This window comes from Bombus fervidus, chromosome 6 (assembly GCF_041682495.2).
Source record: "Bombus fervidus isolate BK054 chromosome 6, iyBomFerv1, whole genome shotgun sequence".
Lineage (NCBI taxonomy): Eukaryota > Metazoa > Arthropoda > Insecta > Hymenoptera > Apidae > Bombus > Bombus fervidus.
The window spans coordinates 15,779,977-15,805,902 of NC_091522.1; the positions used below are offsets into that span (position 1 = coordinate 15,779,977).

At 47.1% G+C, this 25,926-nt stretch overlaps 1 protein-coding gene across 7 annotated transcripts in view; it reads left to right on the forward strand.

The window, feature by feature from the left end:
- The window catches only part of LOC139988242 (latrophilin Cirl), a 365,567-nt gene that overhangs the window by 107,149 nt on the left and 232,492 nt on the right, over window positions 1–25,926 (forward strand). The gene's annotated exons all lie outside the window — the stretch shown is intronic.

Sequence of the window (25,926 nt, forward strand, 5' to 3'; positions counted from 1 at the left end):
CGCCGCTCGGATTCGAGACGAAACAAGATTAACATGTCCTCCAATTTGCCAATGATTTACGATCGTTCCGTTTGTTCGAAAGTCGGCGAGGGGTGCCCCCTGGTTATTACGCAGCTTTTAATAATAGAGACGCCGGTGTACGTACGCCTTCCGCGCATAAATCTTGGTCCGCGCGATTTTGCGCCAGCGATTAACGTCCAAGCGTACCTCTCGATGAAAATTACGTTTCCCCTTCTTTTTATTTCGCTCGCTCTTCTTCTTCTTCGGGCGCGCATCTTTCTGCTTCCTTTTACCACCTTTCGATTTGTTCGCGACTCTCTATGGAAAACGATCGTGCGCGGATAAATTGAAAAAACGAAACGATTCAACGTATGCCAATTTCCTGGCAGCGTTTCGTCTATGAACACGACGTTGGCGTCGGGCGTATATTTACCGCGCTGCCGACGAGTAGCTGCTTGCACACGCGGATACACGCAAAGTCTCAAGCAGCGTGCATATTTATACCGTCAACATTTGCTCTGACCCCCCGTTGTATTAATGACATTCGGATCGCTGCTCGAGTCGAGTCGAAACGATCGGCACTCCCCGGTCTGTTTCTTCCTGGCGCGACGCGCGTAACCCTTTCACGGTGACACACGGTCACCCCCGAGAGCCTGGCGTCATAAAATTTCGAACGTTCCCCATGACGCGGCTTGTTTACCGAAATGCTTCGGTCCTCGGACTCTCCTCGTACGGAGTCGAATATGGAATCGCTGTGGCATTTCATCGTTTCGTAACTAGAGAGAAGAGAGAAGCGCGCGTTTTGCCGGTAGCACGAGGAATTAATTGAAGACTTCGTGGCGTACAAAGCGTTGGCGACCGCGGAAGGGCTTGACTCGACGACACAAAGGGAGGAAATTGAATGAAGAAATTAAAATTAAATTAGGATTAATTAAGCGCCGCGGCTAGCAGTGTGTCGTCGAACGCGGAATTAATTCGTCGGTTCGGCCACGTGAATCATCGGGGTTGGTGGAGAGTGGCGTGGTTGCTGGCTTCGTGCTTTCTGCCTGCTACCTCGAACCACATCGCCTCGAGAAAACAGAGAAACCGACGACCAGAGAGTTCACGGGTAACGCGAACGAAGGGAAAACGAAGAGAGAACGAGGAGAAGCGAGAAGGGAGAACAACGATCCTCCCACCGGCGGGTGTAATTCGAATGGCCGGCCGCGCGCATACATATATATGTCCGATCTGATTGCATGCCGCAACGATATTAATCATAGTAGGCTGACGTACCCTCGCCCCTTCGCTTCGCGTTATTTACCTCCTTTCAGCCCCCTGCCAACCCCTCCGGGGCCGTCCAGGGAGACCGTACCTACCGAGCAGTCCCCGCAACCCCCACGTCGAAGGGTCCTTCCTTTGCACGGATACACTCTAATACATCTATCAACGAGGTACGCGTGCGCTTGTATCTGTGTCTTTTCGTGTACACGTGACAGCATATTCCTATATATGAATTTTTCTACTTAACCCCTCTATGGGTAGACGTGTACGGGCGAGGCGCGCGCCGGATCCCTCGCTATATGCTCCGGACGAGAACCCTGACACGATCGCGGCGCGGAATTCTCATAAAAAATACTTGGGGATTAATTAAAAAATGCCACGTCCCGGTAGCCCCGGTAAAAAGGACCTCGAGGACGAAAGGTGTCGAGGGTGGGTGCGTGCGTGGGTGAGCGACAAGGATCGTTCTCGTAGTCGATGAAAGAACGAAGAAACGGTGGAAGGAGTCGGATTACGTGAAGGTCGGAAGATTATATTTAAGTTCTCCCTTTCGCAGCCGCTAATCGAACCCCCTTTACCTGTCTTTGTCTTCTTCTTCGCTTGTCCGGCTGGAGCGCTCTTGCTCCTCGTCAATTTCCCCAGATCCAACTACTTACTACCTCTATCTTCCCTTTCGTTTCGCCGTCATCACCCTGCAGCCCTCGTCTTCCACCACCCCTTCGCCCGACGATCGCTCGTGGTCGCTACGAGTTCTGCTCGGTTCATTTGCGGCTTAGACTCTCTCGATTAAATCGCTCTCTCCCTTTATCATCGCGGATTGGGATGCTCGGATCGAACACAGCTTCATTACGACTCGCTGTTTTCGAGGAGGAAGGTAGAGGATAGATCGTGGAAAGCTTGGTGACCGAGCCACGTCTCTCCGTAGACGACGGGGAAAGGCGAAGGTGTTGGACAATAAGAGGAATTGATTCGTTACGGGCCTTTTCGAACCTGGTCGACAGTTCCCGGCACACGAACGACGAACACCACGAGAAGGTAATTCGTGCGGCCGGGAACGGTAAATCACGTATCGAGCTGCTTCACGGAGAATGGCCCTTAACAAAGTAGAAACGATATCTTGAATTAGTCTCGGCCCAGTAAGTTCTCCTGACAGAGGGAAATGTGTTCCGGGCGCTGCAGGAAGATACCGGAATCGGGCGTCGCCGCTTGAGAAACGTTCGTTCAATGGCTGCATTCTACGCGTTTCAACGGATAAATAAAGAGAACGATCCTGGAACTGGGAACGTTGGATGCTCGTACGCTAGTGGCTCGTGCCGTTGCTAAAACGCAATGGGAAACACGACTTTGTTCTCGACGCACTTGCGTAGAAGTATCGTAATATTCCTTTTGACTCTTCGTCGAATAGAAGAAAATCTCGAACGTGAAATATTTTCTCTTCCTTCGAGACGAAACGAAACGTTCGTACGTACTTTCTTTTTACGATAAAAAGGCACGTAAGAAAAATTTGTTTCGTCTGAAAGCAACGAGCGCTCCTGGAGCACGTACAGATTGTCCTTCCTCCTCCTCCCTCCTCCTAATTAATGGCGGGATCGCGACATGGAATAAGCGATCCGCGCGAGCTGGTACGCGTACGTTATCGAGGTCGCTGTGCGTGCAATCGATTCGAATAAATAACTCGTAGAGAATCGGCCGGCAGAGAAACTGCGGGAGCGAATCGAATAAAGTGGATCGAGTCGATAAATCACGAATCGCTTCTCGGTCCGTTGGAAATGACCCTTAATGAAGTACGAACGATATCGTGGATTAGCCTCGGTTCGGTTGCCTTCGAACGGAGAGGAAATGTCTTTCGTCGGTTAGGAAGGGTCGGCGAGAGGCTCGTCGATGTCGCGTCGTTCCTTCAGAATCGTCCATTAAACATCGTGACTACGATCATCAGTGTGTACGTGGATGAACGACTTTCGGAATGAAGTTTTTACACGTTCGGTCAACCATTGATAAAGGATCGATGTAGAGATAAAAAGATACGGAGGGAGAAGAAAAAATTGGAAACAGTAGCTAAGGGAGGGTAAGAACAATGGGGCGACTGAGAATGAATAGAAACGTTTTCGAGGCTTTGAACGTACAAGCTCGTATATTAAAAACTTTATTCGAAAGCCCCCGGAGATCGCGCAGCCAGAATTATTTCGACGTTTATTTTTGTTTCTTTGAGCTTCACACGTTCGAAACTTTACCGCCCTCTGTTGACTTTCTCTCCTTCTCTATCTCTGCCTTTCTAGACACGCGAGAAAGAGAAAACAGGATACAGAGGGAGAGAGAGAGCGGTGCTTTCAAACAAGTTCGAAGATTTACGGACGAAAGCAGAATATGGAATGGAGCGAGCGCAGTCCCGGGGCTAAGTCGACCGTATCGAATCGAGTGATTACGATCAAATGGAGTAACGACAGCGCCGAAAAGGGGGATCGAAACTTCGTTCCGATCGAAAGAAGTTAGCCAACTTGCCCGATAGGGGTGCAGAGTTTTACGGCAACGGATGGAAAAAATTGTTTCTCTCGTTCGTTCGCGATATGAGATCGATCACGATCGATCCGTACCACGCGAACATCTGGAAAACCGACATAGGTCGAATGGATTCGAAGAGCGTCGCTCGACAAAGTACAAACCACTTTTCGCTTAGTATTCAGCCGAGACAATCTAAATTCGAATGTCACGAATTAACCTACAAGTGAACTCTCCGAAGTTTAATGACTTCGGGCAACCATCCGTTATCGAAATTCCTGCGGAACTTAATTACCCCTGACGTTGAAGAATTCTCGTTTCTAAGCGCGACGGTTTTTTGGCTCGTAAATCTTACCGGCCTGAAAGAGAACGTTACGAAGCGTCGAGAAACGGAGGACAGAGAGCAAACAAATTTTCGGTCAGTGGGGAGGAAAAAACACGGTTCGCCACTCTTTTCGTTTCTATTCCTGCGTCGCTCGGTCTTCCAAGATTTCCTACGAATGCGTTTTCCGAGTCTAACAACAAGTCAAAGAGTCTTGTCGTCGATAGAGACGCCTTAATGGTCTTTAAATAACGGCACTTGTTTGCGCCATAGACGACTGCCTTTTACTATTTCGACCACATTGCTTAGTTTAAAGGTGCGTATTTACTAGCAAATGGCGGCCGTAAACAATGGTCGCAAAATCGTCGCAAACATCTTACGACTTTTCTACGATTCTTTTCCGAACGCTTGTTTGCAACCACAAATAATTCTCGAAGCGTACAAAAATATTTTACGTATCCGTTACATCGTATTTTCAAGACTTTTTAATGTATGTATATGCTTCAGAGAATCATATTTCACGAACATGCACGCGAATAGTTTGCGAACACCGGTGAGAACGCGCTTTAACGAACTACCACCGGTTTTTTTTTTTCCTCCACGAACTGTCCATCGAGTGGATCCTGTGTTACTGGACGACGAAGAGGGGGGAAAAAGCTAGTCGTTATTTACACCATTTCGATGCTTAACGCACTATACGCGCAGGCTGCGCTCTTTTGCTTGGAAGTGGGTGGCGCTGACACATATTTGTAGATTCCTCCGTTCTTCCGTCGGTTTCATTTTCCGTGCAATTATTCGAAACCCGCAGCCTGCATCGACGCGGAACCATTGCCGGAGAAACAATAACGGACCGACTGTATCGTTGCGGTGCCAGGTGTAATTGATAAACACAATGCGTGGCTCGGCCGCGCTGGTGAACGACGAATATTATTTCTACTCCAATTAGCGTTGTTCTGTCGTTATAAAATTAATTGGAAATGGTATGGAGATAGTACGAAACATCCCGTACAACTATAGCGCGATCTTAGCCATCGGTTAACTATGCTCGCAAATTCGATGGCTATTCAGAACACCAGGTAAATCGTACCTCTTCGTGCGCAGCTTTTTATCTCTTTATCGGAATTGAAACGATCTATACGAGTGGGACAATCGCCGTATGGATCAGCGTTTAATCGTCGTCGAGTTCGTTCTTTAATACACGGCAGAAAAAATATCTCGTGTGACACGATATACATCGAGGAAATCTCAACGCGGACGATCCTCCGTGCGTATTGGATCGCGGGAAAGGTGTCGCGCGAATGAACGATTGTCATGAAACATTGCCCCTGTATCTGTACGACGAGAAGAAAACGTTCGTGTCGACGGTTCTTTAAACGAGACCGAAACTAATTCGCGACAAAGGCTGTTCGACCCTGTTCTCGCGTCTCGATCGTTCGTCTGTTTCTTCTTGACTTCTGTCAGCAGTTATCGTCTACTAACGATATCACACGATTTCACGGCATCGTACAAACGAGCAAACGCTCTCAGAGAGTTTTCCCTCGTTTTTCTACCGCCACTGTATTCGTATTCATCTCGCATGAAAAGTAACTAGCTCTTTTCTACGAACAATCGTTCGTACGTTCAATTCCCTATTCGATGGTGAGTTAAATCGTGAATTAGGTCCTGAATCAACAGCGAAACGGTAAACATACGTTTGAGGACCGCTGCCGGGTTGCTGCCGCGATAACTTAATTATAAAGGACGGGATCGCCGATCAATTCGCGGCGACACGATACATTACCCGCGATCGGTTTCCCTAACGAAGCAATAAGCAGCAGAGCGGGCGTAACTCGAGGCGATTCGTCACATCGATTAGCGTTGCTCGCTTAAGTGGCAATAATCCGTGAACTCCCGGTTACCTCACTCCAATTTTTACTCCCTCCATACACTCGCTACTTCACAAAGAGGTTGCAACAAAATGAAACACAAAAGAACAAAGAGAAACACACATTACGTACATGGACACAATAAAAAGCGCAACTACCGTTATGGTTATACCACGGAAGGAGGAGGAGGTACAGTGGCTCACGAAAGTACACTTGCACGTATATTGCAAATATATATTTCTACAAAATATCTAACTTTTACATAGGTTTTCAAATTGCTTTCAAATTTTTATCGACGTAACAACGATAGTCGAATGCCATCACAGTGGTGAAAATGAAATTAACGAAATTTCAAAATGTTTTTATACGATCCTTTCAAAAGCCAAATCGATCCATTCCGCTTCCGAAAAGATCGCCGGTTTCGCATTAAATAGTAAAACAATAGTAAAATAATTTTAAATTAAAAAAGAAAAAAATGTTTTTGATCGTTTACGATCGTCATTCTCCTATGCAATTTAATTCGTGAAATTGATGAGCAACTTGCGAACGACTCGTTCAATACGCGATATATATCTATAGAAAATTTTCGACGCTAAATGTTGAAATACACTCGTGAGACGCTATAGCGATCACGAGTCGGGGTCGACAACAGTAGTCATCGTAGTTGAACTGTAGATGAAATGATTAAGAGTGATTCACAGGCTGCTAGGGACGGATGGCAGTTGCTCTCCTAATGAGTTGTAATTAATGGTTCGGGTATACGTGTGTATATATAGGCGAGTTGCGTTCGCTCGGAAGCATTACGAGGCACTGGAAATTTTGCGCCACCGACCACGGTATAAGGCGAACGTGTACCGATATACGGCCAACTATTAATAATTGGTAGGATCGCACGTCTTGGACGTGCGCGTATCGCGACGCGCGCTAACTACCGTGAAACGGAGCTCGCTACCTTTGCGGATTAGTAGGCACGTGAGATGGTGGTGTTCGAGATCGCGGAAGTCGCAAAGTCCACTTTATATACGTACATGGTCTTTTTATGGCTGTTCGTCCAACGTCGTTAAGGACGCCCGCCTTTTTTTCCCCTGCCTATCTTTCCTTGCATGGACTGTAACATTTCTGCATGGCACGCCGTTGCTAACGCGTGGGAAGTGTTGCAAGGATATGAGGATCGATGCTTGGAACCGATAGGGAAGCCTTGTTTCCTCGTATAGGTTACTGTCTGGATTTATTGATAGATCTTATCGCGTTATCTAGCTCTATTCATGTACTTGCATCGGTGATTTAAGCAACGCGAAGAAAATAGTTATTATTCTATGATTATTTTTATTAAGGACCAAATGCTCCTCAGGCTGTATCTGTTATCGATAATAGAGACACATTGTCTGTTATCTCTTTGTAGGGAAGACAGAACGCGATAGGATTTGGAACAGCTTTATTTTATCATTTAATTACTTGGTTAGATTTTAAACTACAAAGCGCTAAAGATAACTCGGGATTGTAAATAATTCCTGAATGAAAAGTTTGATTATCTCTATCGAAGAAATGTATCGATCTCGTATAAACATATTAATTTTTATCTCTTTGCGGAAGACACGCGGCATTAAATTTCAGAACAAGTTCGTTCGTTTAATTAGTAACGATTCAAAGTACAGCGTTGCTGATCCGCAACAACGTGCATGAAAAGGGTCAAAGATAACTTCAAATTGTAATTCGAATGCACGAAAATTTGATTTCTCTATTGAAATCATAGTACATATAGGCGAAACTGGTGTAACGCGGTGCAGCTAAATGGGCTGGCTGGTTTGGGAGGACTTAATGATTGCACGGTAGCTGGTTTCGCGAACAAGAGAACCAGGAAGCGAATCGATCTCGCCGATCTTGTCGATCGCTGCCATATAGAACGCGGCTGACCTCCGGTCAATTTCAGGAAAATACGCGCAAAAGCGCAGCGCCGAAGGTGTATTATCTCTCGCGATGCGGGGCCGCCGGGCGAAAACCGAATGTATAATTAATTCGAAACGCGAGGCGCGGCCGTGCTTAATGAAGTCAGAGGTCAATGCGGCGCAATCGGTCGAAAATCAATTTTGACGCGTCGTTGCTCGATTCGACGGGGCCGCCGCCTGTGTCGAAGGTTCGCGTGGTTTCACCTTTTTCGAAACGTTTCGGCTCCGTGCCACGAAAACACGACAGACTTTGACCTGTTCCATTGCAAATTACTCGCCAAGATCTTGAGTGCCGGAAATTGTCACCCCTTCGAGTTAGAGGACCACCTCCTTTATTCGCAGCTACCGTGCGAAGGGTGTTATTAATCAACGCTGCCTTCAACGAAATTGATGGTTCAATTTCGCAAAAGTAGACAGGGTCGGAAAGTTGTAAAGGGTGTAATTAAATTCTAGATAATATTGTCTTTCCTTAAGTGTTATGTCGTCGATATACGCGTGAAAGGTGACATTGTTAAAGCGATAAAGGAACTCTTGAAACGTCTTAGGTAGTCTCGGATAAAATTTAGTATTGACGGAGCAAGCGAAATTAAGGTACGTGTATCCTTAGCCGCAGAAGCTGCTGTTTACTCATACTACACGTTCTGTTTCTCGAACGTTCATCGAGTTCGAAACAGGCTGTTCAAACAGCCGTACCTCGTCGGAGCTGACGGAATCCAAGGCTGCCACGTTCCTCTCGTTCAACCTGCGATCTACAAACGCTTCACAGTGTCATCAATTTCGCCTCTCGCATCGTTATTTCTCTCTGCGAATCATATAGTTGGCAAAATTCGCGATCCTCCTAAATTTGATACACGGTCGACGTCTAAAGGGTAGATCTTGGAATATTCGAAGATGGTCGAAAATGCGAGTCTGAGGTGCGATCTAAAACGTAGAGAAGAGGAACGAAGTGGAGCGGCAGCCTCGACGAAAGAACGAGAAGAGGAGGAGTAGCAGACCAACCTCTAACCATAATCTAGCATTATGTCGAGTGGTGTGTAGGGTCGGAAGAAGCGGTTGGAAACGAGTTTGTTCGTTTCGGCGGATTATCCTGCCTCCGCGTCTCGGCCTGTGTACTTACAAAGAGCGCGGGCATATTTTCACGGTTGAAATTCACGTTCGAATCCACGAACGACGTTACGCCGGCTTACCGACGTGTATTCGTTTAATCTATTCAACGAGCGAGACCGTGAACGTGCACGATGCAGAGCCAGTAGGGCAGGGAGAAACCGTCGGTGAGAACGATATACATAAAGACACGGTGAACAAGAAGAACAGAAAAGGGAATGGAGGAAGCAGAAAATCGACGAGTCGGATACACCGATCAAAGACGGTTATCCTTCTATCTTCTTTTCGCTTCTTTTTCCTTTTCCTTTTTCGTTTGTCAAGCATTTTTGTATGTTAATGAATTTCCAAATAGATATCGGCTCGTAATGTTTGCGGCGGGAAAACGCGCGTATCGAAGACCATAGGACGTGAATAACTGCCGTTGCACTCGGTGCGGCTTCAACGAACGCGCGTACGGTTCGTCACAGTCGCCTAGGCGACATTTCACGAATATCGAATTCCTTCGGACAATTTTTGAACGATACTTGATAGCGGAGAATTCGTACTAGTGCACACAGGGTGATACAGAGTGTACTAGTTCGATCTTCCTGTACACGTTGCCTTCTCACGCCGAATAGTTGATCGTTTCCATGGAATATTACGCACCCGTGCGCGTAATAAACGATCCGACGAAGATGCTAAAAAATGTGATTGAGTTTCATGTATAGTTGACATCGGAGCTTGAGTTACGTGGGCCGATCTCGTTCCTTCTGTCGCCTGCTATTGCTTAGTTTTCCCGATACGTTTGGAATATATGCGAGCCACCGGGATACGATGTTCGTGTACGCGCGCGCTTTTATTCGTTCCACTCTCGGCGATCGATCGCAGCCCTCCCCGGTGAACCATGAAAAACGCGGCGCCGGCTGAACCAACGATTGTAAATGTGAATTGTTCGGAATACGTCGTTTTCTTCACCTCTATGTCTGAGAAATACGAGAAAAGCTGGACGACCGAAAGTATAAAAGTCGCATAAGTTTCAAAAACTTTCAGCGTTATCTTCGTTCGAGTTATTTTCGGTTTATCTCCGAGTTAACCAGTCCGAGATACCCGAACCATCGGTGGAGAAAAATTCCAGAAAACCGACCGTCTATTGTACCGAAATTCTCCGGACTGAATGGGTCACGTGTCCCTATTAGTCGGGGTAATGGAGAATCTAACCGTACATTCATTTGGCTCGGACTCTTTTAACCGGACTGTTTAACGCACTCCTAAAAGCGCGCCCTAAAGAAAGAGAAGTGTCCTTAAGGGTACGTGTCTCGCTCGAAAATAGCCGATTCGTCATGCCGTCTATCGTAAACATGTGCACCGGATAAAGCTGTCTTCGAAGATGCACTTTTGACGATTTTTACCACCCACGAGACCACTATTCGGAACCTCTTTCAAACTCTCTTAAACATTTCAAACATCGTGGATATTCGGCGTCGATTAAAAAAGGAGCGTCACGCTTCTCTATCGAGGTAATCCAATCCGTTTTTTCTCCCCTTTGCTTTCCCTTTTTTAAACGAATTGATATATTACGCTACCATCGGTGGCGAAAAAAATGGCTAGCATCGCCCTCTCAGTTTGTCGCACACGTATCATTCGTAACGCGTACGATCCATCTCGAAATCACAGCGAGAGAAAGGAAGACGCGACGATGAACGAGAATGAGAATGAACGGGAGAGAAAGCGAAAGAGGAGCGGGACCGACCGAGTGGGTCCTCCACCTCTTTTTTTTCGCACCTGAATTTTAAACTAAGGCCGAGCGCGTAAACGCGGAAGCCGCCTTTGAACGAGGATGGCGGCGAGCGTTTTTCGCTGAGAAAAACGAGCGCGGAAAACATTTCCCTGGCGAGATCCGTGTCCGGTCGTGCAACCGTTGCATAAATATGAGGGAACCGCGCGCAAGCAACGGTGCACGCGGCGACATGAAAATGCGATGAAGGCTTCGCCGATGACAGTGGAAGCGCCGCCAGGAGGTGGAGGTGGTTTCTCTGGTGAGAAAAAGAGAGCGCAGGAACGTGAGCTCGAATTTCTCATCCCTTTCGTGACGGGTTACGACTTCGCGAATTTTCAACGGTCCTGGAAATTTCGACCGCCTCCTGAAAAATTAAATATCATCCATCCATCTTTCTTCCCTTCGGTCGCGACCTACGACTTCTGCAAATTCCTCCCTTTAATAGCAAAAGCAACGTGGGCAAATTGAATCTTTGGAACGGTTCTCCCCTTGGAAAAATAGGAGGAGACGTTTGCTTGTTTTCTTTGGCTCGAGTCGAACGGTGAATCATCGACTCGTGGTTCCCGTGATCCCGAACAATTACGCTGTATAAAATCTAGGATTGTGGTTCAACAACGGGGCTCGTTGCATAAATATGAGGGTGACGCGCGAGAAATGGAACACCCGAAGACATGAAAATGCAATGAAGACTGTGCGGAATCGGAGGAGAAACGGGTAAGGATGAACGGAGGGGAAAGGAAGGAGGAATGGAGCGAGCCGAGAGTACCTCGATCTCGAATTCGTTGTTCGTAGGCAGAGGAAAATATAGAGGACATTTTTACCGAGGTGAATCTTTGAGCAGCGGTTGGATTTGGACACGAGGACGAGGCGTGATTAACAAAGATAGAACGTAAAACCGAAAGAATACAAGGGAATGAAAAGAACGAACAAAGGTGGCGACTCTGAAGAACGTCTCCGCGGTGAAATAATTGTAATTTTCTTGGCTGACCGTTGGCTATGTTCAATGACTATTTCTTAGCGAGCCATTCTTCTCGTAATTACGGTTTTAATCTAGCCAGCAGAGCGGGAATCCCGGTTTCCCCCTATCGCCATGCGAGACGCTCTTTCCATTCGTGGCGCCTTTCCTTTTTCCTAGAATTTTTCTTCGCGAAGAAACGTCACGAACCCTGGACGAACGTTTTTCGACCGTCCTCGTAATCGCCGATCATCCCCGGTCCAATAGGGAAATTGCTTCCGTCCCTGGAACCAATTACGAACGTTGTTACCAGCTCCTCGGTCTCGAAAGTGCTCCGAACCTCGAAATTTCTTTTCGTGTTCCCTTTCGACCGCCTCTCGCAAATTACCGAACCTATTCTCTCGGCGACTTTTATAGTGGCAGGAAGCGAGAAAAAGAATCGTAGGTGGATAGCGAGTCCCTTCGTTCGTACCTCTTTACACAACGAAGGGAACGAGCAGCGTGAAAGGGATCGTGAAAAGGGAAAGAGAATTTTTGATGGAGTCGAATCTCGAGTAAAGAAAAGAATGCTTCCGGTTCCGCCAAAATTCCTATGTTCTCATCCTCCGGAATCGTCGTCCCGGGCCACACGAATTGCCAAATGGGGAAATATCATTTTCCCGCTCAAATATTTGGGCATCCCCGAACGAACGAGGATCCGTCCTTACGCTACACCGCGTTCCGACCTTCCCGCTTTTTTTTATTCGGGGTGCGCGTACTACATCAACGAAAAGTCGCATGGACGAGAGAGAAAAGGTAGAGATTCGCGATGGAAGGTGGACGAGAAGAGACGTATCGCAAAGGTAGAAAGTGAAAAAGAGAAGTGGAAAGAGAGAGAGAGTGTGTGGGGGGGGGTAGAAAGAGAGAAAGGGAGAGTGGGCCTGCACTTTAGCCCGATTAAATACTACGGTCCTGGTCGGGTAGCTGGTAATTACGCAAAGTGGTCGGTGGTCCCTGGTTACTTCGCGTTTACCGGCCTCTGCTTTCCCAGCCTCCACCCTGGCGTTCCAACTCTCTTCTGATACCCACTTTTGCTTCTTCACCCCCGTGATTTCTCCACGAGAGAAATTTTGAAAGATTTATCGCCTTCCAATAGTTAATCTTGTCCTCTATCGTTTTTGTGTAACTATCAGATACTAGTGGAATTTTTAAACGAAAGTATTAAACAGGATTACCGTGTAATAAAAATCTAAATGTAATCGTAAGAGAGTCTACTCTCGCCTTCCTTTCCTTTCCGAGATGAGTTTATGTCTTTCTAGGTGGCATAAATTTCCATATTTTACGATTTCCGAGTATATCACCGGTTTACTTAATTATGTCTGGCCTATCGTCGTATCAATGATTATTTATATCGTGTACGAAGGACGTTTATTGCTCGGTCTAGAGGCGAAGAGACTTAATGGTGTCCTATGGAGGGAAGTATAAAAAGATATTTTATGATTTACATGTCAATCACGACACCATTACCAAACAAGAAGTCGAAGAATAATCTAGCCGAGTCCACTGAATATTTATCACCTCACGAAACTTGTTCTCCTCGATAGCAGTTTATGAAAAATACCCTTCTCACGCTGTGATCGTTTCTCGTCTTCCTAACATCACGAAGAACAAGGAAAGACGACGTCGAGCGACGATGTCGTAATAGTTACTTTGGATCGTGTAACCAAACAACGCGTAATTGCAAGAAGCGAAAGCAGAGCGAATTTTTTTTTTGGAGAACGTATTCATATTTTTCTTTGTACGTTCGGTCTCGATAACAGCCCCCCCCCCACCCGTCTTGTTACGGTGTTGATAAAATTTCAAGACGTCGTATATAACACAGGCGATATAGATACGAAAGTTTTCCATAATGTTTAGATACGTATCTTGGCGAGTCAACGTATAAATTCGTTTTTTCCATTCCAACGTCTTATTTTTAGTCAAAGAGAAGCGGCAGTGTAAAAAATAAAACAGTAGAAGGGCATGGATCGATTCGAGGCTGCAAAAAGAGACTGTGTAGCACACGGGGCGCGAAATTGATTTGATTACACGGCTTCCTGTTTCTTTTAGACGATTCGCGGGGACAGGATGCAACGCGAGTCGATTCTCGACGCCGTGGAACAGAAGGATCATCGCGTTTCCCCGATACTCGTCTCGATTACGGGCTGAGACGCCATCGAAGATGCGTGATTCCATTTACCGGTTGCAAATCAAAACCGCAACCCGTCCGTGGACCGCAGAAATGGGCATGAATTACTATCGACGATCGAATCGCTGGAATACGAATCGCATCTGCTGTGCCGCCGCGTTATAATCGCCTCGATAGGTTCTCGATCGCCAACGTTGGATTTCTTTCAGCGATCTGGCTCCTAGCAGTCCGTGAAATCAGAACGCATAACGAGGCACCCAGAGTACTTCGAAATAGAAACGAAATCGGAATCTCGCGCCTGATACACTGTAATCTCGCGAGATTACACAGATAAACGCATTTTTTCGATCGAATATTGATACCAATTTTCTTCTTCGACAATAACTGTACGAGTCCATTGATCGTTCAGAGAGATATTAGATGTCGGATTAGGTATATAATTGCGTTTATGAAATTTCGTCCACGTTCATGAGAGTTAATCTACGCGGTACTGCTGCGCTTCAGTTTCTTTCTTTTCCACTCACGAGCTTGTAATCGGCTCGAGCAGAAACCCATTACGCCAGATGGCTTTGTTACGCCACTGCCACCGTCCCAAAATTAATAACCCTACTACGTTGCCGACGTGTACCATACTCGCTCTACTCTTCCACGTCGTCTCTTCTCGTTTTCTCCTTTTGACCTTCGCTCGTTCACCCTCCTTCGTTCCGACTCGCGTTCTCTTTGTAGTTGACCGAAACAACTTTGCCGAATTATTTGTTCGACACGATTCGATACGCGCGTTTCTGTCGTATCTTATCTTCGATCTAACGTCGCTCCCTCCGACGGGGAACGAGGGTGTACGGAACCTCAGGGACGAATATATACGACGAGGGATAAGATCGTTTCATTAAAGGCATCCGAGATGCTGCACTTTGCGCGCCGCTGCATCTAGATGAAAATTCTTCTTTCTATATCTTCCTTCCCCTACGTTCTTCCGCGTCGTATACGAGTCTCTGATATTTTCGCTTTTAATTACGTGCCATGGTTAGGAGAATGGTACGATTCCATCTAATCTGCCCCTGTGGCCAAATACGAGCGTTGGAAGCGATTCGAGGAATCCCTTTTACCGTGGGGTTAATTGAAATCTGATACGATCTTGAAGAATCTTAAGCAACCTCGGTGATCAAGCTCGACTGATCGAAACGAAGGAGGGAACGAGTAAAAGTACGAACTATCGGTCGCGAACAATAACAAATTCTCGCCGAGCAAGAGGATATCGAAGAGAAAAAAGACGCGAACGGGGAGCCATCGGGGACGAGCGAGTCGGAGGAATAATTAGTCGATTTATCGACGCGAAACGAGACAGTCGAAACGGATTAGCGGATCGCGGTCGAAAGAAACACCGTACAAGATCGGTCGGCGTGTGTTTGCGCTCGCGCTTGAACGTGTGAGCGGAGTTAATGCATCTGCGCTAACACCGCCGCCGTTGCAGACCCGTAATGCAGTTCTGCTTTTCGGAGCTTTCATACGCCCCCGCAGCACTGTGTGTTCACGGAACCGTGCCGTGTACACATTACTGGTTTTCCCCGGTTACCGTGTATCGAGTGTATCGCGCTCTCTTGCACGTAACCGCAATATTGCGGATCATTGTTTTCGGAAATACGGACCAGGTTAGGTTCTCCGTGCATCTGAGAGATCCGCCAGGAATTCGATCCGAGATATTCAGACATCGCGGTGTTGTTTGGTATTTACAAGATCTCTGAAGAACGTTCCAATTTCCTGTGCAAAAATATCGTTATACCACTCGTAGCGTGAAAAGCCGAGGAATGTGAAGCGCGGCAGAGAATTAAAAATAACCATTCGTTTTTACAGTGTCCGGAATATTCGATAAAATTTAATTATTCCTTGTACGGTACGGTGAACCAGTTTCATATCATAAGACTTTAGACGAAGAATTAAAAGTTGGTATTCACGTTGGATAATTTAATTTTAAAGACACTCGTTCGATGCACGTTGAACACGAGCCGAGAGCGAAACCCTTTGCGACATAATCCTCCGTTCTGAATCTTTCGCGCGTGAGTTAAGCGAATAGGAAATGTTCCGCGTCCCTTCAGTCGAAAATCCGTCCTTAATAAGGAGAAAGAGCGGGAGAAAAATATTTGAGAGCGTTTCGTTTTGCGAGCTGAGATACAGGGCCGCCCGCACGGTTTCGAGAAGGCGGAGCCTATAATAAATTCCCTGTTCTCCGCGCCTGGGATTAATCGTATCGAAGAGTCGGCAAGGTGGATTAAAAGCTCCTCGTATTCCCGGCAATACCTACCGGCCCTTTTCTTCCACTCCGCGAAGAGCGGGAACCGTTTCGTTCTGCCGAATTTAAGCCTCTCGACGACCGATCCGGCGCCAATGCACATTTAAATTGATGGCTTCACGGTCCCTTGCATTTCGCGCTGCGTGTACTCGATATCTCGCCCTATCGTCTCCCCGTGGCTGCGAGACCTCCGACGTCCTCTTCCCCTCGGCTCGCTTCCTCGGCCAGGTTCCCTTCTCAGGCCCACGACTCTCGAGAGCTTTATCCTATTAATCAATGCGCATAAATTGTTTTAAGGGAATCGTTACTGCCATTCAGACACGCCATATAATGTCGGCGGGGTTAATGTCGCGCGCGGAACAAGAGGGAGCCAGCGAACCGGAATCATTAGATGTAACGCGGAATAGACGTTGCTCCGGAGGATTTATCGCGCGGAAGCCCGGAATTCGCAGAGGCCCGTTTCGACGTCGTTCCTATTCATACGGGCCAACCCACGAATAGCTTAGCGGCAGAACGCGATCGAGAATGCTGGCAATTGGAAATAGACCCCCTAAATAGGGTTCGCGTCACCCTCTTTCCATTTAGAAGAGATTTGTGGTAATCTGTCGTGGATCTAATCGAGATTACCGTTCGGTATGTCATCGATGTCTCTTAAGATCGAAGAGTTCGTTGTTACTTTGGAAATAGTAAAATCCAGCAAAGGGGATAAACAAGAGGAAAAAGTGGAGTATAGAGCGTGGAACAGGCGGCTGAACGCGGTAGATGGTGGAAGCGAGTACATTTTTCAAAGGGCCTGAGACGTGGCGGATCGACGAGAGTCGGGAGTTGGACGACGAGAAATAGGAGGTCGAAGGTGGCTTAACGCGCGTTATTCTCGTCGCCGCCGGAGCAAACCCGCGGCAAAGTCACTGAAGTCGCTTCCTTTCTCCCTCGGAAGTACTTCGAGTTCCTTCCTCCGCGTCTAACTCCGCGTAGGCCTCCGTGCTCTTCCGTTGGTTGCTGTCCCGACGGAAATCTTATAGCCGGGGGTGAACTGGACCAGAGAAACGGCAGAAGACGAAGAACCCTCCAGTCACGAGAACCACGAGAAAAGAGAGACGGTGTGAGATTGTACGCTCGTATATCCAGCCAGACTTTATCTGGCTGGTCTCTCCGGTTTGTTCCCTGAGATTTATCGGCGATACCGTTTTGCCCTGCTCGTATCACGCACGCGGTAATAACGAATAATGCCATGCAGTTAGAGAGCGAGAGAGAGAGAGAGGAAGAGAGTGAGAAGGGAAGAAAGGGGAGGCCAACCCTTGGCGTTCTTAAGTGAAAAGTGAGCCCTCGTTCCATAAAGGTAGAGCCCAAAGCCAGGATCGCGTACTCGGAACACGAAGATCGGGCAGAATTTTCTAAAAGGGGCCGAATAATACAATCGTTACCCCCACCCTTTTTCGTCCCATTTCTCTGCCTCTCCGGTAATATTTTCCGTAATACCGAGGCTATATAGCGATTCATCCTCGTCGTTTGTGTCAATTCGAAAGCGTTTTTCCTCGGCGTTGGACATTCTCGAGCGGTCCTTATACCGTGCAATTTTTATTAATAATTTTATCACTTTATTTCTTTCTCTTATCGGTCATACTTCTACAGCGGCACAGAGAGAAAAGACGTCGTGTTTAATGAGCCAAAAAAGAGTGTGCCGCGGAACGACAGACTCGTCAGCGGTGGCAGTGAATTTAATTATTTTGTCTCGCAAGTTAGAAACGCCCCCGTGTGTTCTTTTAATTGTTTCTTTGTTCCGATCTCTTTCCGCGCGGACTACTCGATTCTATTTATTTTTCTCGACGATGCGCCACGCTCGACCACTCTGGAACTTCAGGCATTCCGCCATTGACAGTGAGAACGGTCTTTCGCTACGTTGCACGTCCTCCTCGTCTTTTCCCCTTTTCCGTCTTCCCCGTTCTTTTTACCCTTTTCATTCGCTCGTTTCTTCTGTGCCGTTGGTCCTCTTTGAAATTATCAGCGTTTCACGGTATTCGCTGGTAAGTATTTTACAGCCGTCCTCTCGCGACCCTCTCGGCCGCCTATTTGCGCCGCATGACGCGGATTGCGAAACAAATCGACGCTTTCTCTCGGTTTTTTAGCGAGCTTCCGCCTCGTCTGCTCGCATTTTCGGTGCACCGTGTTGAAACGCTCGTCTCTCGAAACGTAGCCGCGAGCACCATGAAAAGGATATTCTGCTGAAGGTTCTCGTGGAAAAATTCCGCAAGATTTGCCGAAACTACCTCGACCCGCCGAGTCCATTCGTTTCGCGGGAAAAATGTCGCGCCGATTCGTGAAATCGAACAGTTCCATGTAATAATGCAAGTTTGGGATCGTACTATGGTAGAAAATAATAAAAAAAAAAAAAGGTCACGTTCTGTCCAAGTCAGAAACACTCCGCTTCGATAATCGAGTGCAGCATTTCGCAGTTTTCATCTCTGCTACGTGCAGTAACATCCGATTTCTGATACGTACGAGTCGGAAGATGTTTGGAACGAGAACCGGTCGCTAGCTCGTCGACCACTAAATTTTTTCCTTTCTCTTGGATCCAGGCGATCGTATTTTCAAACTGTCGATTTCCTCCCCGGACTTCCCGATGAAAGGATCGCGCGCTCCAACGGAGCCAAGTAATCGGGTAAAAGGGAACAGAGCAGCATGGAACGGCGGATCGACCCGGTGTACTCGAAAAGAATCGGTTCATATGAAAAATATTCGCCGATTCTACTATTCGCGTATTGTAAAATTTGTTATCTTGTTTGCTATCCTAATTCAATACATTCCCATACAGGATACACCATATCTATCGACGGTTAATTTTTTCCAATATTCTCGGTATCTGTTAGTATCTGCGCCGATAAATTCCAGAGTGTTTCGATCGTTTCGCAAGGAACGATCGACTAGAAGGAAGGCAGGCATTGTCGACGCCTCCACGAGTGAAAATAGAAAGCTGCAACGAAGGTGCAGATACTGGGAGGGACAGCAAGGGTTTGGTGTGCCGCGGAGGAACGGGTATATAGCGATGCACGTGAAAATGTCAAGCGCAATTTCTGAAATTCCATCGTGTCGCTTCCCCGTGCCACTCAAATGCCGCGCTACGCCCTCTATCCTGCTCGTTTTCCGTCCCTTGCCCGCCAATCTGTAAGAGAATTTCTCTTTCCCTCTGCCTCTTACTTCTATTCTACTCTCTCTCTCTCGCTCTCTCCTTCTTCGTATCTGGCTGCTCTGATCTTCGTGACGGCACACCGGAAATAGACGTTGATCAAAATTTCACGAACTCAATCCAGAAACGCGTTATCCTCGCGAGGATCGGTCTACGAACGATTACCATGATTCAATCGAAAGAAATGGACAAGATCGATCGTACCGTCGTTGCCTGGAACGGTAAACGTTCGTTCTTCCCGCAGCCAGATACAGTAGCAGCGATCTCGGCAGGTTTTCTATGCGAAAATAAAATTTAACCGCAACACATCCCGTCGGGGAACTCCTTTTTATTCCGCTCCATCTTGTCCTCTGACGTGACCCCGTTTCCAATTGTCCTCTCGCGGCTTTCCGCCGCGGTGCACGTGCGCGGCTGGCAGCTCGCGTTCCGTGACGTGCATGCATGCCACGATGCAGCAAAAGGAAGACGTTACGCCGAGCACGGCAACGGGGAACGTCGGCGTCGTCGACGGAAAGACACGCGTTCCATTTACGCGATAGAAAAGCCTTCTTCTGGTTGTACCGCGATTTACGCTGCCGCAAAGCTGACGATGTGTCGCGAATGTGGTGAAAGGCTGGTGCTTTGCCAGTTGATTCGGAATCAGATTCTTTTTGTAAGCGACGGTTGATACGATTCTCGCTCTTATTTAACGCAAATTATTTATGCATCGCACCTCCAACCTCTGAAAGGCTGAACCACTGGCCGAATAAATGAATAGTCGGTTAATCTGAAAGTATAAATCAATTATCATTCGTTGGTTGTTATATCATACGAGCCGCTCAAAAACCATACTGATCAACGTGATAAATTACAAGATACAAACACCGAAGACATTATGAACATTATTTTTGCAAGTTCGCATCGAAATTTATGATTATTTATACAACCGTCTTTCCAGAAGTAAGCTAATGGGAGTGGGCCGTACATTCTTTTAGAAATCGAACAGTAATTACATTTCTGGACAGTGAATCCGAAGAATTCGCAAAAGTGGAGTTAATCAGGTTGGCCTTCGAACTTTCATGATCGGATAAAACGGAACCGGTGGTCTACCGTAATTGATTTTACGTAAATCACAATCTAGTATCGTTGAAGATAAATTACGAATCGGAGAACTGTTCTCACTCCGTTTTCATTAGTATAGTATAAACGCTGTAGTTGGTAGAGCATTGTATGCGAAACACGTGTATTGGTTAATGAATATGATTGTTGGTCGCGGGCATATGTTGATTTTTCTGTATTCGGCTGTCGTCGTGTAAAAGGGGACAAAGTCGCGCAAAGGTCTCGACAGCGTCTGTTTCAAAGTGGCAGAGTGGAAAATCGGGACGGCGAACAATCGGGACCAGCCGGGGAGGCAACTGATTCAAAGGAGTAATTGTTGTAATACGCGGAGTTGCATGCGGCGAACAAAGCTGCGGAGCTTTTGTGTCGGTGCACGCACCACGCATGCACGCGTACTGGTTTCTTTGCGGCTGTACGCCGGGAAAAAGAAAAAGAGGGATGGCGAGAACGATTCGTTTGCAACCCCGAGTCGAAACAAAATCAAGCAACGCGAACCGCGCAATTTTTACGTCTGCGGCGCATGCCATGATCCGTAATTCTTAAGTTTGCGGGGACATTATGGCTTCCATAACCGCATGACCGTTCCGTTCGACGCGAATGAATAAACAAAAAGAGGGAAAAGAGAAACGAACGCTACGTTGACCACGGCGGTGATTCGTACGGTTTCTGCTTTTAAGCGACCGTCGTTAAACGCGAAACTGCCTGAAAATCCGTTTAATTCCCTCTATTGCGGCGTGGAAACACGAGGCGACGTCCTTCGCTCGTTAGGCAAATATTTCGAACAACGTGGGTCGTTCGATCCAACAATGAACAGTATCTCGACGTAACAAGCAATACAGATCTCGTCGATTTATTATACGGCCTCTATTTAACAATACATTCAAAATCCATCAAACAATTTCAAGAGCACGCACAGCCTGCAACAAACCGTCGATTATTTCGATCCTTTCGAGCTACGCACGAATCCCATAGGCAGGAAATAACTGGCTAATCAAGCTCACAGCGCATCGTCCATCGACGAAACAAAACTCATCAGGCAAGCGCGAGCCGGTGCGACACTAACGCCTAGCCTGGAAGCAGAGCTGTGGTTCCGCGAGCCAGCGGCAATTCGCGTAGCACGCGAATACGCAATTATTTTTAATTGCACCGGGGAATGGCGATTGCGTTCGGGGTTTCCGCGGCCGCATTAAAATGCGTCTGGGTGTAAAATTGAAACCTGCAAATCCGACGGGTACGCGGACGACCGGAGGCCCCACGTGTTCATTGGATAATGTGATTTTCAACAAATAATTTCGCGTCGATCGCGGCCCCCCTCCCTCCAGTTGCAGCGGCGGTTTCGCGTCTGGAACACGGAGCTTCCGTACGCCTGATTCGTCTCGCGGAGGGTCCGGCCGACGATTAACGCGTTTCGTGCTCGAAAACGTCGCGAAATCGCGCCGGAACGACCAACAGGGGACAAACCGGCCTAGTTATCGTGGCTCGTTCGTCATTCACCCCTTGGGGGAAACCGGCCTCGAAACGATTTTAAGTGGCCTCCCGAATTATCCCGAATCGCGCGCGATCAGCCGTGTTATCGCGATTGCCTCCCATCCTCCCGCGTTTTAGCGGTCCGCCAACGAACTCGTTCCGATTTTCTACCTTCACGATTTCGCGAAATAATCATCAGTTTTGTCGTAGATCAGTGGCTCGTTTTATTCGATGATCCGTTTATTGTTTTATATTTTTCCTTCGAATATTTTGTTCCTTTGACCTGATAGTATAATAATTATTATTATTATGCGACTTACACAGTGATTAGGTTTGATTTATTCCTTAGGAAAGGGCATGGATGCCTGTCTAGTCATGGCAAAATTACCGGTGGTTAATTAGCAGTGGATAAGGAAGGATTAGAAATATGTACATTGTATGACTCACGGTTTCACGAGTCAGGGTTACACGGCCGCCTAATAAATATTTTTAGCCGACTCTTCTACCTTCTTAAGTGGTCTTGAGCAATCTTAATTCGTTATTTCATTCCTATTCTCGCATCATCGAGGAAACAGTTCTAAAAATAAGTTTCCTCTCTAGTTTCTTTCGCGGAGATCGAGCCGAGAATCGAAGCGGAGCGAACCGATTCGACGATCCGATAAGCGGCGGCGGATTCTTAGAATTTCTGCGCGCTGTAAGCCGCGGGAATGCGTTCCGCGAGCGAAGCCGGACTACGGAGGACTCGATTACCGATCTTCAAAAATACAGAGAGCCAGCGACTGGTTCCGGCGGTGGTTTCCAAGGAATCGCATTCAGTCGAGGGAAAAATCGGCCGCCCCTGAGATTACGCTGTGCGCCCAGCAGCGCGTAGCCAATTGTACATATATCGGATAGGTCGAAGTAAGCGCGCGCGGCGAACTTTCGAGAGATGGAAATCACGTTGTCATCGAGTTTATCGCAATTATCGTTACGCTCGTACAAATACACGCGTCCGTGGGAATGTAATTAGCTCGGGACCGCCTGAGCAAACAATAACGTTTCGCGGAGTAAAGCGCGGGTGCTCGCGAATTCGGAATTTTTCTGCTTCGAGTCAATAACCAGCCGCTCTAAACGCGCGTTCCCTACGTTTTACTACGCGAGCGTAAGGGTTTCACGGTAGCTCTCCTCTTGTGAATTATCGCCGGTGCATGTGGGAAACGTTTTATTGTATTTTGCGGCCTGCTTATTAAGAGCGGCCTTAAAATTACAAACTATCTCGTTTAATCTTGCATTTACCCGGCTGTACCTCTGATCTTTCAACGATACCGTTCGTTAGCAAACGAAAAACCTAGGAAGACTCTATGAATAATCTATACCAGAGTTATTATTCCAAATTCTACATCCCATATTCATACGGGCTGAAACGACACGGGCTCTTGACACGACTAATCAACGCGAATCGAGGTACGGTTCGCGTTTCACGGCAAACCAGCGAGAAAACTTGGATTCATCGGTGCATAAACAGACAGGGAAGGAAGACGAGGAAGAATACGAGGATCGATGACGCGGTGTGGAGAGCGCGCGTGCGGCGAGGGCAACCTCGTATATCGGCGATGAAAGGAGAATCGCGCGCGGTCGGTTCTATTCACGCGGCGAACGCGAACGCACGCGGATACCCAGGTTAGAAGAGATAAGCATCGTTGGATTAATTATGCGTAATGCGTCGGACATGTGCATCGCGTGCGTGCGCACGCTCTGACGCGCAACTCGAAGACCGCCACTCTCTTCTACTTATATTCAATTATCATTGTTACTGCGACAGTTTACCGACGTTTCCGCGATAATTACGGTGCTCCGCGATTGCACGTTTATCCTGCCAACTCGTATTAACCGCCATTGAACAGCAACGGTAACGGGAAAGAGACAGAGAGGAGGGAGACTGTGGTGCACGTTGTCCGGCGAGCCGGTGCGCAGACACAGCAAAGTTCGAAAGGAAAACAAAAGGGTGGCAAGGGTACTGCGAGACTGCCACGCGACTTAATTAGGCTCGTTGGAAAAATTCACGCGGTCCTGGTTGCGCTCGTAGCTGCGGCGTGTTACTCGACTGCTGGCACTGCTCCAGGTATCCCGGTCGTTAGTACCTTTGAACACTTCCACGGGATCGTGCTCCGCTTGCGAACTGCATCGTAACGCGGTCTCATGTAAATCAAGGTAATACTGTACGGTAGGTGTCCAGTGACGGATGTGGGAACGATGATTGGCTCGAAGATCGAGTTAGAGGCGTTTGGGAATGTTGTTAGCTTAACAGTAGAGCCACCGGGCTTTGATTGTACCTAAATGTTTCGTACGTAGTTAATGAAAATTAGAGCGAATGGGCATAGTACAACTTCATTTATTTGATTGAAATTTTAGTCGGTGATTAAATGAACTTTCGCTAATTGAATCCGCATAGCTGGAGATAGACTTCTATTATGTCGACGAAAAATCATGGGTAGTGGAAATTCTATTATACAAACTATCCCGTCCACGACATATTCGTACAAACGCACTTCTATTATACGTATAATTATGTTTTCGTTTCGATGAACGTAAACGTTAACGTTATTCGCATATGCAAAAGTATTTGCATCGATATAACTAGTCACTTCGACTGATTTGGTAGTTCGTTGAATGTGGAGAAAAAATTAATCGAATGAATAAATAATAAATAATCCTTAGGATATATAAAATAATTTACATCGTTGATAAAACGATTGACAAACGTACATGAAGAAGGTAATCGTCGTGTGGTCGGATTTCGCGCGGTCAGAAAAAACGAGAACGAAAACATAAACGGCGCGACGTCGAACGGAAATAAATAGTTCGGGAGTTTCTGCTAGGATTCCGGTTGTGCAGTCTGTGAAAACGTGCGGGGAGGGAAACACGGTATTGGCGTTGCCGCGTTCTATTTCCGTCCCTCTGTTTTTCGGAGCCCTTTTTCTCTTTGACCGCTGCTCCGTTTCGTTTCGTTTTCTATATTCTTTCTCTTCGTTTCTCTCGCCGTTGGCCTCGAATGTTTTCATCCGCCGACGTCCCATTGTGTGGCGCCCGCTAAATGCCGAAACGCTGATGCGAAAATTGTTTTCCTTTTTTGCCTTCGTTAACCCATATTCACGGTGGCGCAGAGCAACGTTCGGCTCGAGGCTCACGCGCCTAACCCTCGAGAGTAGTTGGTCCCGTGAACATGAGCAAGTACGCAACTCTTTCCCCTTCGACCGCATTTATTCCGTTCGTTCTCTCTGAATTAAACTGATCTATACCGTTTCACCGACAACAGCGTTGCAACTTTCTTTCCGTCGTATATACGCTACGCTTCGCAGCAGTTGTTGTCGATTTTGGAAAATGGAGGCGATAATAGGAGAACGAGAGAAAACGCTGTACCTCCGTGAAATTTGTCGCTCGAACGCTTTAGTCAAAGTTTCGCGTAAGCGTAGTCGTGGCAAACCCATTTTCACGTAAAAAAAATCCACGCGACGAGACGCCGTCATCGTTACGAATTTCAACGGCGATAGGAGAGCAGGTGCGTTAGCTGGATTAGGCGCGAAATCGCACGGATAACATGTTTTCCTTCGGTAATGCCGCGCGACAAAGGGATTTCGCGAGAATGCGACTGACATCGAGCTTAAAGCTCGGCGGGAAAAAAAAGCGGGCGCGATGTGTGTCGGACGCGCGTAAACACGCAGCGCGTGCAGATCCGAGCAGATGGGCGCGACCATCCCCGATGGATCGAGGGAATTTAGGGAAGCCTCCGCGCGTTTATCCAGCTTATCGACTCTAATCTCACGTATGAAATACTAAATGAAAATTTCAGGAAATACGAAACATAAAATTAAGAAGATTATAATTTCCAACTAAACGGAAATTCTAAGCGCTAAAAGTTTGGAATTCGAACACGCATTTGACACGCTCTTTATTCGTTAAACCTACAAGACACGAATTTAACCTCTGGATCGTGCCACCAACCAGTCCAGATGTTTCTACGCGAAAAATGTTCGGGCGTA